Source organism: Micropterus dolomieu, linkage group LG15 (assembly GCF_021292245.1).
Source record: "Micropterus dolomieu isolate WLL.071019.BEF.003 ecotype Adirondacks linkage group LG15, ASM2129224v1, whole genome shotgun sequence".
NCBI lineage: Eukaryota > Metazoa > Chordata > Actinopteri > Centrarchiformes > Centrarchidae > Micropterus > Micropterus dolomieu.
In genome coordinates this window covers 18,050,534-18,064,131 of record NC_060164.1, presented here as the reverse complement: position 1 = coordinate 18,064,131, position 13,598 = coordinate 18,050,534, and positions in this window count along the sequence as shown.

The following is a 13,598-nucleotide window of genomic DNA, read 5'->3' as shown; positions in this document are numbered from 1 at the left end:
TGCTCTACATGGTAGTTAGTCTCTGATTTTGCTAAGTAATAACTTGTCATAATCATAATCATTCACGCAGAACAACGAGTTCAACATATCAAAAGTTTGCTGATTGCGTCCCTTTGTGTTGTAAAGTGGTGAAGGGCTCAGATTAGGGGTGTGACTGCACATTTGGGTCAGGAGAACAAGACGAGAAGATATTTTAACAATAGGCTATCTTGAATAAATATTTGACGTTGAAATATATCAGTGGAGGGGTCTGGGGGTCCTCCCCCAGATGACTTTGAGCATTAAACACTTGATTTCCTGTATTCCGGAGACATTTTCTGCACCAATTTATGGTGGAAATGTCTTTATTTATATGAAGGTAAACAAAATTAAGGTGGCAGGTGACAATTCAAAATGTAAAAATATAACGGAAAATAATGCGTAAAGCAGTTAATTTGGACAACGCACATTTGTTTTTTCTATATTTCAATAGCATTGCATGTTTTCTTGTTGTGCATTCTTTCAGTTGTTATTTAACATTTCTTGTTGCAAGCTGTTTTTCAGAACATTTTTAACAAAAGCTTTCAAAGAGTGATGGAGACATTCTTATTCTGACCTGTCCCCAGCGTCCCCAGTGTAAAGGACACCTACCTGTCAATATTTTTAAATGTCCCGCCCCATCCAGGCTGTGATTGGTCGGTTCACGAAAAGTGACATTGAGGAGCTACATTCAGCAGGCTGCTAAGGCACCTGAGCTTCTCTTCTCCCTGTCACTCTCCGTCGACAGAGATTAGCAGGCAGGAGAGAATGGGAACAGAGTAGCCTACCTGAAATGGGCTGAAAGCTTGTGAGAAGTCCCGGTACAAGAAAATGTCCCAGTACGCCAAAGAGTAAAATGTCGAGGTGCCGGCCCACCTCAAGCACTGATGCAAATGGTACTGAGTGCAAGTCTATGGCTTGAGAGTACCGACTAAAGTGGTGGGCAATATTAGGTCATGGAGTATTAATGGTGTGTGTGTGTCATGTCTGTGTTGTGCTAACTACTTCAGCATTCCTTGCAAACTCTCTGGATCTTGCACAGCAGCACACATGTACATAATGTAACACACACACACGCACGCACGCACGCACACACACACACACACACACACACACACACTTAATACAAGCAACATCATCACTGACAGAAGCGGACATCCATTAGCAGGTATATGTGAATGTGTGTGCATGTTTGTGTAGAGAGAACTAAACAGGAAGAGGAATAACAGGACTGCCATGACATTAAACCTGACAGAAGGGAAACATCATCTCATGCTGTGAACTACGAAGATTCCTAATCCATTTCCACGGGTCCACTGCCCACATCTCTCACTAATAAGGAGAGAGAGGAATGATATGTATGCTAGTATGGGAAAGATCCAACTGATCTGATGTACTTGTTAACCACAAGACAAGAAACAGACAACGTACTCCCTGTATGTGTGTGTGTAAGATTTTTTTTTAATAAGGCCAGGATCTTCGAAGTAATTTACATATTAGAGGACTTTTATATAAATCTCCTCCAGGAAGATTTTAATAATCTTCAGTTCTTCAGTCATTAACAAATGCAAAAGTGAGATAAAAAAAAAACTAAATTGATTAATATTTCACACAATTTGTCACCACATTATCACAAGCAACTATCATTGCATTTTAAGTCTGACATAATTACCACTTGGAAAGAATGAGATGAATGAGTCAGAAGTAAACTGTCACACACACACGAATGTGTGTTTAAAAATATAAAATGTGCAGTCCTGCACCACATCATAACCTCAGTTGCCATGGTTTCAGGGCCATGTAACCTTCAGAAACATGTGTGTGTGTACGGACAGAGAGTTTTATATTTTACATTCTTGTTGGAAGTGAAGAAAACATGCTACCTTATGATTTTTAGGTTTGATTCGGATGGTCATATTATAGCATTTCTATCATGTTTAGCAAGGATTGCAAGTATTCAGGGCTTAAACATCTTGCATGTGCATTATGTAGAAAGTTTTGTGAGGCTTAGATATTGTTCTTGTCCGATGGCCTGGCAGTGGCTTTACATTTTTCAGAGAGAGACATGAGACAAGAGGTAAAATGCAAGCACAAACGTGGCATTTATTGTCTTCCATACCGACAAGAGGAGACACCGACACCAACAAGCAACAAAAAACTTACACTGAAAGTAACTTGCTGCCTTTTATACACTCCCTCCTGCAGGTTATTAAGTGGGTAAAACTACTCAGGTGGGACCACCATCATTTAGAATAATAAATATTTACCCAAAAACCCAACACAGAAAAATAGAGCCCAAAGAATGAATATTTACATAATACAAATTTCTATCAGTAAATCAACAAAGCATACTCAAAATAATCACATAAATCAGCACTGTTGATGGCTTTACCCCCCCCCCTCTCAGCTTCATGGTTTGCTCCTGCAGCTCTTAAGCAGGTGCTTGGGCCTACAACACCGAGGTTGAGGTTTCTTTCCACACAGGCAGGATGGCCAGACCCCCCTGTGGAACTACTCACAACAAAGACAGCTATCAAATGTTTCACAAATTAAATAAACAATCAAAACAACAATGTGTATGGCTCCTGCTTTATCAATACTCCCCACCTTAATACTCAGTTGACTATTTCAGGTAATGGAACCCCTGGTCTCCATTACAGTTCTCCTCACTTGATTACCTGATTACCTTTTTTTAATATCCAGCACACTGATAAAGAACAGTGGATAAACTAATGAGTGGAACGATTTTGAACTGTCCGTGACCAATTATAGTCCAATAAGGGACTATTTCCAGTGACCTTGGTATAACTCACTATTCAGCCCTTTGAAGACAGCAACTGTCTTCTATTCATCTTTGAATGACATAGCGTGAAAGCACACCACCACCACATCCACCTTAATTAAATCTTCCATGATTACACACTTATGTACTCTTGTGAACATACATATTATGTGTGTAGTGCAGCATGTGTAGAGCTTCCATGGAAATATGATAATTCACAAAAATGCAGATTTTCTCAGTTCAGTTATCACCTACTGCTTCTACTGACAGTGTTTCAACACTAAATCTATTAGAGAAGGCCATGTGCTCAGGCAGAAAACAGGTTTCAGGACCCTAAAGCAAACTCCAGCAGGCTGTGTTTTATAATTTCACAATAATTTCCCAACAAAGTGGCAAAGTCGGAACAACACAAGGTAATATAAAGAAACTGGCAGGAGTGACAACGTAAATCCAAAGTCAGGGAAATGAACAAACTGCAAGGGTTGCATGCAGACAAATGGAACAGATGCGACGTACGACATGAACAAAGACTATACGACATGGACTGAACAGACATGAGGGCTGGGTTGTGGCAAGAAATATGTTGAAACTGATGCAAACTGATTTTCCTTGCATTAACAATTAGAAAAATCAAAACATTTGCAATATTGTAGATGTAAAAAATATAAACAAAAAAAACATCCATATTCAGTTTCGAATAAAAAAAAATAATTTATGCAATAGAGAAAAAATATTAAAGCCTATCAAGCACAAATCACAAAACTCTGTGACTGATTCATGAGTTCAAACACCACCTGTTCAAAATTAGCTTCTAAATCCTTGTCTCAATTCCAAATTTCCCAAGACTCAAGGTAATGTCAGACTGAAATCTTGGGACAAACGTTTTTTCATTGCCATTTGGTACAATAGTAAAGTCTTAAAAAAACATGGTGTTGTGGGATTTAACATTACACTCAGTGTAAAAGTAAGTAGATACATATTGACATATTTATTTTTATCTATTTGTTTTTCTGTGGTATTGTTCTGCTTGTGTTTAATGTAATATTAAAAGTAAACAAACAAAGTCAGAAGACCTGCATGTGTAGACACACGTGTGGCTTTTTGAACATTTTCATTCATATCATGCAGCATGTGTGTATTTCTTTGTAACACTGACATGGAAAAGAGTCATTCACAAAAATGTTGCATTTCTCCATTTTACCAGAATGAAATACATTGATTCCAAGCAGTGGGCTCCTCTATTGTGCAATCAAATGAGATAGCAGGATGAGTTTCCTCTTGCTGAAATTGAAGTCATAGCACAGTTCAACCAAGACTGATTGCCTCTGCTCAGGCCCAGTAATACACAGAGATTTATTGCTATCATTCTTTTTCTCTGTGTGTCTCTGCAAGCGTAAAACGAGACACACCGCCTTTTGATGCCGCTGACTGTTGCCGCTGCTGATGGGTGGTCCGCAACACAACACCACATTACAAGGTTAGATTTTTGTGTTCTGTTCAGTGTAAATCAAAGATTGAAAATCCCCCTGAGAATATATTTCACATAATATTTCAAACTGAGTTTTTATTTGTAAATCTAAGCCAACAACAGAGAGACATGCTGTAGTGATAATGTCATCCAGTGAGAAATCCTGGTGCTGTTTCCTATGTGGAACAACTCCTGGGACACTATAACAGCACCCATGATCATTTTCACATTTTTTTATAGCTGATTTCCTGCATTCAAATTAAATTCCTTAGGATATAATATTATATTATATGTCAACCTCTTAACATACAGGTTAAACTCATCTTATTCCACAATGTCTTAATTCTCAGATATGTTCTGCTATATATCAGCTTTTCCAGCTCTTCATTGAGTGAACGTTTTCAAATCCAAGACTCTGTATTTTTTACATAAAAGTGAAATATTCTCTTTATGTTGTGCATCATTTTAAACACATCTCTCCAAAAAAAATTGGTATCTTTGGAAACTTTGGGAGCTCCAGTGAAGTTCTGTTCATGTCTGATGTATTAGTGTTCATACCATCATGCTTGGGTTCTGTCTGTCTGCTAGGTGTCAGTTTATGTTCTCTGACAGTTATATAATCTGATAATGCTTTAGTCTGCTCTGTCCTCATTGTTATTTGTTATTCAGTTTGCCTGTTTGTCCTGTTCTACTTGGCCTCTGTGTTTTTGTTGTTTGATTCTTGGCCTTTTTGCAACCTGTTAGTCTCAGTCTGTTGTACCTGTGTGTGTTTGTAGCCTGTCTGTGTTGTTGGTCTTTCAGTCTGTGTTTCCTGTCATGTATCTTAGGTTTAGCCCTGCATTTTAGTTCTGTGTCTTAGTTAATGTCTGTGTTTAGTGTTCAGTAACCTGTATTCTGTCTGTTACTCCCATAGACAGTATATTACTGGACGAAGCCACCCCGCTGATTTGAATGGAGAGTAGTGAAGCCAGTTTTGGACCAATAAAATACTACTACAGGGATTCTTCCTGTTGGCACCAGCGTCTACTGCGCATGATCGCGCAGCATAACCGTGGTTTAATGACGTAGAACAACGGCAGAAACAAGTTCTGGTAGCTGCATAGCTGCGCCAAAAAAAGTCTTCTGGCTCAGAGTGTTTGTCTGACTCGGATCGTCACTGATTAATCAGCCCACCTACGAGGCTCACCTGTCAAACACCAACGCAGCGTCACTGATTTTAGATTGCTGAAGTACGGTTACATCTCTCATGTGTGACGGGGTGTCACGGAGTTTTGACGTTATTTTTGGGCCTACATGGATCCCTCCATGCAGGCTATGGTCAGCTTCACTGTCCGACCTCTGGTTTACCCCCTTGGTTTTCCCCTGCTGTCTCTCTGCCTGCCTGTGTCTCGTTAGTCTCATGCCTCTCACCTGTGTATGCCCTCCCAGCTCGTTAACTCCGTGTATATATGCTTGCTTGTTTCCCCTCAGTCTTTGTCTGGTCATTGTAGCTTGTTGTTGCTCTGTCACATGTCATGTGTAGTTTTGCTCTGTTCCCTGCCCGGTCCAAAACCTTCAACCACTACACTAATCTGTGACATAGTCATAGACACAAATTGTAGTGATTGAATTGACCTTCTGGAGCACATCATCAAATGCTCTTATTTTCCAACTTCCATCAATAGGATAGCGATATACATTCTGTTTTAAGGTAAATTTCCTTTAGGGCTTTGTTCTGCCTTGAGAGGGTTTCTGGTGTCTTGTGTTGGCTCATACTGCCATTTCATGTTGTCTTTTAGAGAAGTAAAAGAAAGTTTTGTTTTCTTGCAAGCACCCTGTTGTCACACATACAGTCCCAGGACCAGAGGAAAGTAATTGGATGGGCATTTGGTTTTCCCCCCCCCCCCCCCCCACACACACACACACTTTTTCATGTGACAACGGATTCATATTGAATGATTAAATATTGTGTAGTTATATGTTAAAAGACTACCATGGAATGACGTACTTACTTACTTTATATTTTAATGATGAAACTTAAAATTCAGTTCTGTACCAATAGTGCAGCATATTATTTAAAAGAATGTCAAAGAAGTATATTAAAGCCGCCCCATACATACTCATACACATGTAGTCCGAGACGTAAGTCATTAATAGTGCAAAACAAAGTCACTTAAAGTCAGCGACAGTTGCATCAGCACCATTTGCAGCACTAGGCCTACAAATCCAACAAGCAGCGTGCAGCTTAGTGGAAATGTTGTTATATACCATCATGCTTGGGTTCTGTCTGTCTGCTAGGTGTCAATTTTTGTTCTCTGACAGTTATGTAATCTGATTTTGATCATTCTGCTTTAGTCTGCTTCTATACTCTTTCACATATGTATTACTTGAACACACACTAAAAAATACCCAATATTCTGAATCCCTTACAAGCTGGTGGTGGTGGATGCACTGGTCTGTTATGCGGTTTCTAGCTTGGTAGTATTGTCAATGCTAGTTCCTGTTTCATTACTGGAATCTACTGCTAGTGGTGGCTGACTCCTGTAATGTGGCTGCACCTGCTGAGTTGGTCAACCACTTTACGATATCCATGTGCGTGAAATAATATGACTGCTAATACTTAAACCAACCTAGCCAGACTCTGGCTTAAGTGAAGCATCGTACTGACTTCTTGCAGGACAGTTGAATACAAAAGAAACATTTGGATAAAGCACATATATATCCAATGATAATAATAAATCACAAACCCCCCCCCCCCCCCCCCCCCCCCCAAAAAAAAAGATATCATAATAACAATAATAATGCTGATTTCTCCAACAACAGTGAACATTGCCCCCCATGTTGCCCCCAGTAATGTCAGTCTTGGGTTGGTTGGGACACCAACAAGATAGACACCCCAAGATAGATCTCCAGTATTGAGGTATCATGTAAACCCTACTCATGAGCCTTACAAAAAGTTTTTCATGCAAAAGCTCAACGGAAAATGGACATTGACTGTACTTTTGAGGACTGTAACCTTATACAGTACATAGGGTTTACTATAGCTCCTACAAACATTAGGTACAACAGTACTTTCAAATGTAGTCTGTTTATTTAAATATAAATGTAAAACAAATACAGTGATAAAGTATTCAATAGTAAACTATATACACTTGTAGAGAAAAATTTAGACTGTGTAGAGTCCAGTGGCCCAACAGAAGCAGAAGTTGTTGTCTCCTACTGATGACCTTGGGTACTGCAATGGATTTTCTTACAACTCATGAGAGGCAATGTTGCTACCGCCACCTGCTGGTGTAGCTAATAAACTGCTCTCAAATTTACAGATCTCTGTTTACAGATCTCTGTGGTAAAGAGTGGACAAAATTCCGCAAATGTGTAAAAAGGAATTCACAAATCAAATGTGACCTGCAAATTGACAGGAAAAGATCCACAAATGCGTAAATAAAATAATGTGTGTACAGAGTAAGTTGTACATATTTGCTAATTGCACTGTATTTTTGTGGATATGATTTTACACATCACAAATGTAAAAATACATATTTGTAGATGGTGAAATATTTACGCATCATAGTACACATTTGTGGATTGTTTTCTGTGGGTTACAAATATTAAAGTCCAATAAAATCTTCCATATAAAACAGTCCTCAGGTGAACGTAACTTCAGTGATTTATTTTAATATCAGCAGAAGTACACTAGGATATTCTGTTCACATCCCACATGCCACATCTATCTATGACTAATATGAACATTTAACATTATGAACAATTGAACATAAAGTTTTCCTTCAACAGAAGCATTCTGCCAGTATTGTTAACTGTACATTTCAATTAGATTAAAAACATCTCAAAACCGTCTTTTCAGAATAAATGTAATGACAGAGGACGTATTGTAATAATAAGTCATAATCATGGACCTAACAAATTACCAGATGAATCTCAAAATGTTTGTGGTGTTACAGTTATGAGAATGATTCAGAATCAGGTCTGATTCTCTGTCTGATCAGAGTAGAGATGAATCGTCATGTAATTGTATTAATTGGGCTGAGCTCTATTTGAATCACCAGATGTCTGCAATTTGCTGTTCTCAGTACAGCTGTTACAACAAAATCATACATGCTTCATGCTGGACATTAATGTGTTTGCCTCAAACTACATTTTCTGCATGAATATGTTAAATGGACAACGGCATGGTTTGTTCCTACTACATACATGGCACAAGTTATTTTCCAGTCAAGTATGGACTTCTATGGTTGGAGTGGACAAGTGTTATTTTGATAAATGGGTTGTTTTTGCTCAGCACTGATGTAGCTCCTGGGTTATCATTATTGTCTACACATTATCTACAACAACAACCCAATTATAAAGCTTTTCACAAGGATTTTTTTCTTGTTATTTCTATTACAGTTGAAACAGTTAAAACCCTTTTTTTATATATAAAACTTTTCTTTTACTTTAACAATGTTTCCTCAGTAAACTAGTGAGGAGAATCTTTTGAAATAACAAAAAAAGCAAATGCATAAAAACTCTAATCAGCACTGAATCATACAGTGAACAAAACTACTTTAGTTCTCTGTGAGTTCAACATTTTGATCACGTCACATTTCTGGCTAAACCCCCATTAGTGCAATTCTGTCTCCTAGAAATTACATGTATATACAACTAATTTACAAAAGTGTTTTGAAGGAAACGTAATGCCGACTGGATTACATTCACTATTAACATTATGTGGAAATGTTGTTAATTAACATATCTGGCAAGTCACAAACATGTCAGTAAAATGTTCCCTGATAACATATTTCATTTGTTTTTCACCAAAATATCTGAACTTGCAATACAACATCTACTCGACTACAGCATTATTAAACATGTTATGTTTATAACAAAGCCCTTTGGTTAAATTTAGGGAATGGTTTAATATTAAAGTTGCATTCTTATCAACATCTGCCAGAAACCACAATCACAATTTTCTCAGACCTTAGCCTAAGTGCTTTTGGTCACTAAACCTAAAAACAGACAGTACTCAGGATGCAAACTACAGTCTCTGCCTGTGCTTTGAATGCCTGCCATCCATCCCGAATACCTACGACTTCGATGCAGTACATACATCAAGCACTTAATTTACTCAAAAAGATTCTGACTCACAGAATAAATCTTAGGGGTTGTGAGATGATTAATGTGGTAGGAAATAAAGAAAAAGGTTTTTCAAGTCAAGTATGAAACTTAGTGTTTTGTTTTTCTCTAATCTTTGTGTTTTGAAATGGTTAATAATTTTACTTCGTCGGGCCTCTAGATGAGAGGGGAATTGTCTCTTTGGTGGAAATGCTAACAACACATAAACATCTAAACAAGGAGCCAGAACCAGACACAGATTTTTTGGTAAGGGGGTCACAAGCCAAAAAGGTTTGGAGCCATTCATTAAACCTTTAACAAAGTATTGAATTTTTTAAAATGGTTCTAATGTGTTTTTATGTAAAATCTTAATCTGAAAAGTAACTTGTAACTGTACCTGTCAACAATGCTTCCATTTTAAATGTAGTGGAGTATTAGTATAAAGTAGCAAACAACGAAAATACTCAAGTACAAGTACATCAGAAATGGCTATAGTACTTGAGTAAATGTAGTCTACTTAGTTACTTTCCAACAATGCTAATTAACTTGTTTTATTTTGTTTGTTTATTCCATATAAAAACAGAAGTGTGAAAACAACAAGTTGTGGTTTCAAAAGGGTTTTGTGCTCAGGAACACTGACTTCCTTGAGTCTCTGTTGGTTGCCTTGCAACAAGGGTCTTAGCCAGCTTTTTCCCCCTGCTCCCAGGTAGGCTTCATATTTAACAGACAAACTTGAGAGTGATGTGAGTCTTCTCATTTAACTCTCGCCAAAGAAAGTGAATAAGTACGTCTCCTAAAATGTCTAATACTTTGAACTTCTGGTTTTCATCAAAATATAATAATAAATAGAGTGTTTACAATGAAAATAATCAACATTTGTGGACATGTGTACAGGTTGCTCATCCTCCAGAAAATATATATATAGATTAAGTGATTTAAGCCTATAGCTCAATATAAAAACCAATATTCAAAACTGAACAGCATTACTTCAGTGGTGAACAGGTAACATGACCCATTACTTTTTTAATAATATCCTTCAGGATGTTACTTCTCTTTCCGCCACTTCTTTCATTCTCAGTAACTGAGCGTCAGGAGCACTAGAATGATTTTTGTTCATTGTGTCCTCCATTGATTCACTAATCAATGGGTTGAGGATGATCCAAAGCTTCAATTGCCTTTTTCCTCTCCATGGTGCATAATTTACCGCAGGTCATTACAGATGAGCCGCACAGAAGTGGCAAACAAAGCCAAGTAGGGAGATATTTTAAGCTAAAGATTAGATGCAGGTGTTTAGGACTGGGGAGGGGGCAGCAGCTGACTCTACCCGGACTTAACGCTTGAAGTACCAGGGGAGTGTTGGTCTTTGTTTATACTACTAACACAGGAGCACCAGAACAGAGCCAGGCAAGCGGGCAACAATGCCAGTGAACATGGCTGGACCAGGACTGAATACAGCCTCCGAGACCGATGGAGCTAGTTTGACGACAGGGAATGCAGTACCAAGGTCATTTACAGCAGCTCTGACCAGGACTCCAGGTTCATGTGGGGACAGGAGAGGAGTGAAGCCTCTGATGACCTGAAATTTATATTTAAACAATTAAATTAATATCATAAACATGTGATGGCTAGTCAACTAATGGCTTAAACTAACGACTACTGGTCGCCTAGTTAAACCCTTAGTCGGGGGCAGCCCTAATATCAATGAATACAACTGTATTAGCGACTGCCACATGATAAATTATGTAATCAGTGAAAAATGTCATATAATCATCATATAAGTATCCTATTTACTAGATTAACTAGCAGAAGTCAGTTCTGTCTTCGATGGGAAATTTGAAAAATAAAAAATAGACTCACCAAAACAGTCTCATCCATAAGTCATGAATTAGTAAAACTGAATAAAAAATATAATTCACCTCCACTTCTTATCACATCCAGCACCCAGGGGTTCTACCACTGAGCTCATCAGAAGTCTTGCTACACATCTCACCCATACTGATCTTCAGGATTGCTCCTGACCCTTAACATTTACATTTACTCATTTGGCAGACGCTTTTATCCAAAGCCACTTACATTTGAGGAACAACATTCAAGCATGAACAAAGCATCAATACAGCACGAGATCTACAACTGACAATACATACTAGTAAGAGCCGCAATAAATACTAGTAAGAGCTAATAGCATGTATGGCATCAATTGGGTAAATAATAAAGAAGTAAGAGTTAACAAAAAAGATAGAAGAAGAAGAAGAAGAAGAAGAAGAAGAAGAAGAAGAAGAGGAGCAGCACAGGAAATGGATGTTAGAGGTGTTATAAGAGAAAGTGTTCTCGGAAGAGCTATAAACATTAACAATGTCTATTCAAGTGTCCCAGTGACATGAAGTGAAGACCTGACAGTGTGACAGTCAGCAAACATGCACAATACAAGGGCCCTGAATCTGACGCAGCTAAATGGACTTCAGCCATCATTCATTTTGTAGGAATACTATGTCAAAATGTCATAAGTGAAAAATGCCTATTTATACTGTATCTTGTAGCACATTTTCAGGTTGTATTATTTCTACTAGATTGTGTAGATGAAAACATTGTTTGTTTGGGACACTAAATAATCTCTGAAGCTGTCAGTGTGCAGAAAACCGTTTTCCATTTTGAATTGATGAGAAATACACACCTCGCTATGAGTGACCTACTTCAATGTGCCTTTCAGCAAGGCACTGAACATCAGATTGCTGTAGTGATGCTGCTCAGTGGGCAGTAGATGATGTTGATGATCTCGTCAGTTCTCAGGTGTGAGTTGAAACTGTGAAGCTGGGTGTGAAGAGGAATGATGCAAGAAAAAGGGATGGATGCTCAGTTGACTCTCACATCACTCTAGCTGCTAAAACACATCCACATACACAAACCCATGTACGCAATACAATGTCTTACATCCTTGACAAAATGAAGGACTGTCGAAAGACACCTTATCGGTTTCTTCCACCTTTGAAAATCCTGGAAAGGATTACCATCAGTATCACATGAGACTGTCTCTCTTCAGCCCTGTGGCTCCTGCAGCTCTGTCGTCGTCCATGAGACCAATCCCATTGTAAATGCACAAAGAGCAGGCCCATCCTCCATCTCTGATCTTTGATTTTCGTTCCTCAATATGTGCATGATAATGACAGTGGGAAAATGTTACATGTAATCTGAATGGCATTAAATGTAATAGGTAGCCAAGGCAGCCCATCAAGTGAGACACAGTTATGCGTTCTCCAATCTTCTGAAATGACAGTGAATGATTATGAAAAGTAGAAAGGTGTTTACATGAGTAACTTATCCATGTAAAGTATCAGCTAAAGCAAGCAAAGCTCTGATGGTATTTAATTCACAACACAACATGTGAGACAGTAGTTCTGTTTGAAGTGAAAGCTAATTAGTCAAACATGAAATGTGTAGCAGTTCATTATATAAGACACTGTTGTTTTTCTATGACAGAAACCACACTACTGGGGATCACAGGCAAGAGAATGTAGCTGAATGTTTTCTCTGCCTTTATCGCAGTACTGCTTTGCGACTCTCTTGACTATTCTGCTAAAATCAAATAAAAGTCATTGTGATCCCTTGCCCAGTGTGATGATATGCAAATATGCCTATGTTGTGTTTAAGGTGCCTAAAGAGCCTGATTGCAGTGGACTGCCTCTCTTCACCTACACCTGCAAACCTCCATTTGCTTTAGTTTTGCATTGTGAAATTATCTGTGTAAATATTTGGGACTGATTATAAATACATATAATTATTATGATCACCTAGAGGAATTTGATTGTGGGGTTCAGTCTGTTGCCCAGAGGGTGGAACTAGGTCATCAGGGAAATGTGTCTCATATAGTCTGGTTGTCTGCTATACTATTAAACCTAAAACTCCCTCTCTCCCCTGGATTGACTCCTTTTGGTTTGGTTATACTGAATTTAGTTTGTTTAATGTTCCATGCAGCATCTTTATGTTTTATTATTGCAATGATTGAGAAATCCTGAAGATATACCTGATGATGTCTTCCCATCAGTTAATGACTGAGAAAGGAAAATATGATTTATTAGTCTGTTTGGGCAGGCTGTAGTAACCTTTACTGTATCTTACATATAACACTGTGAAATATTACAGCAATATGTCTGTGGAACAGTGTTTGGATGTTGAGTTATGGTCTGTGTTTTAGTGCCCTCTTGTGATTGATCTCAGCATGATCTCTCAACATGAACATATTTTCAC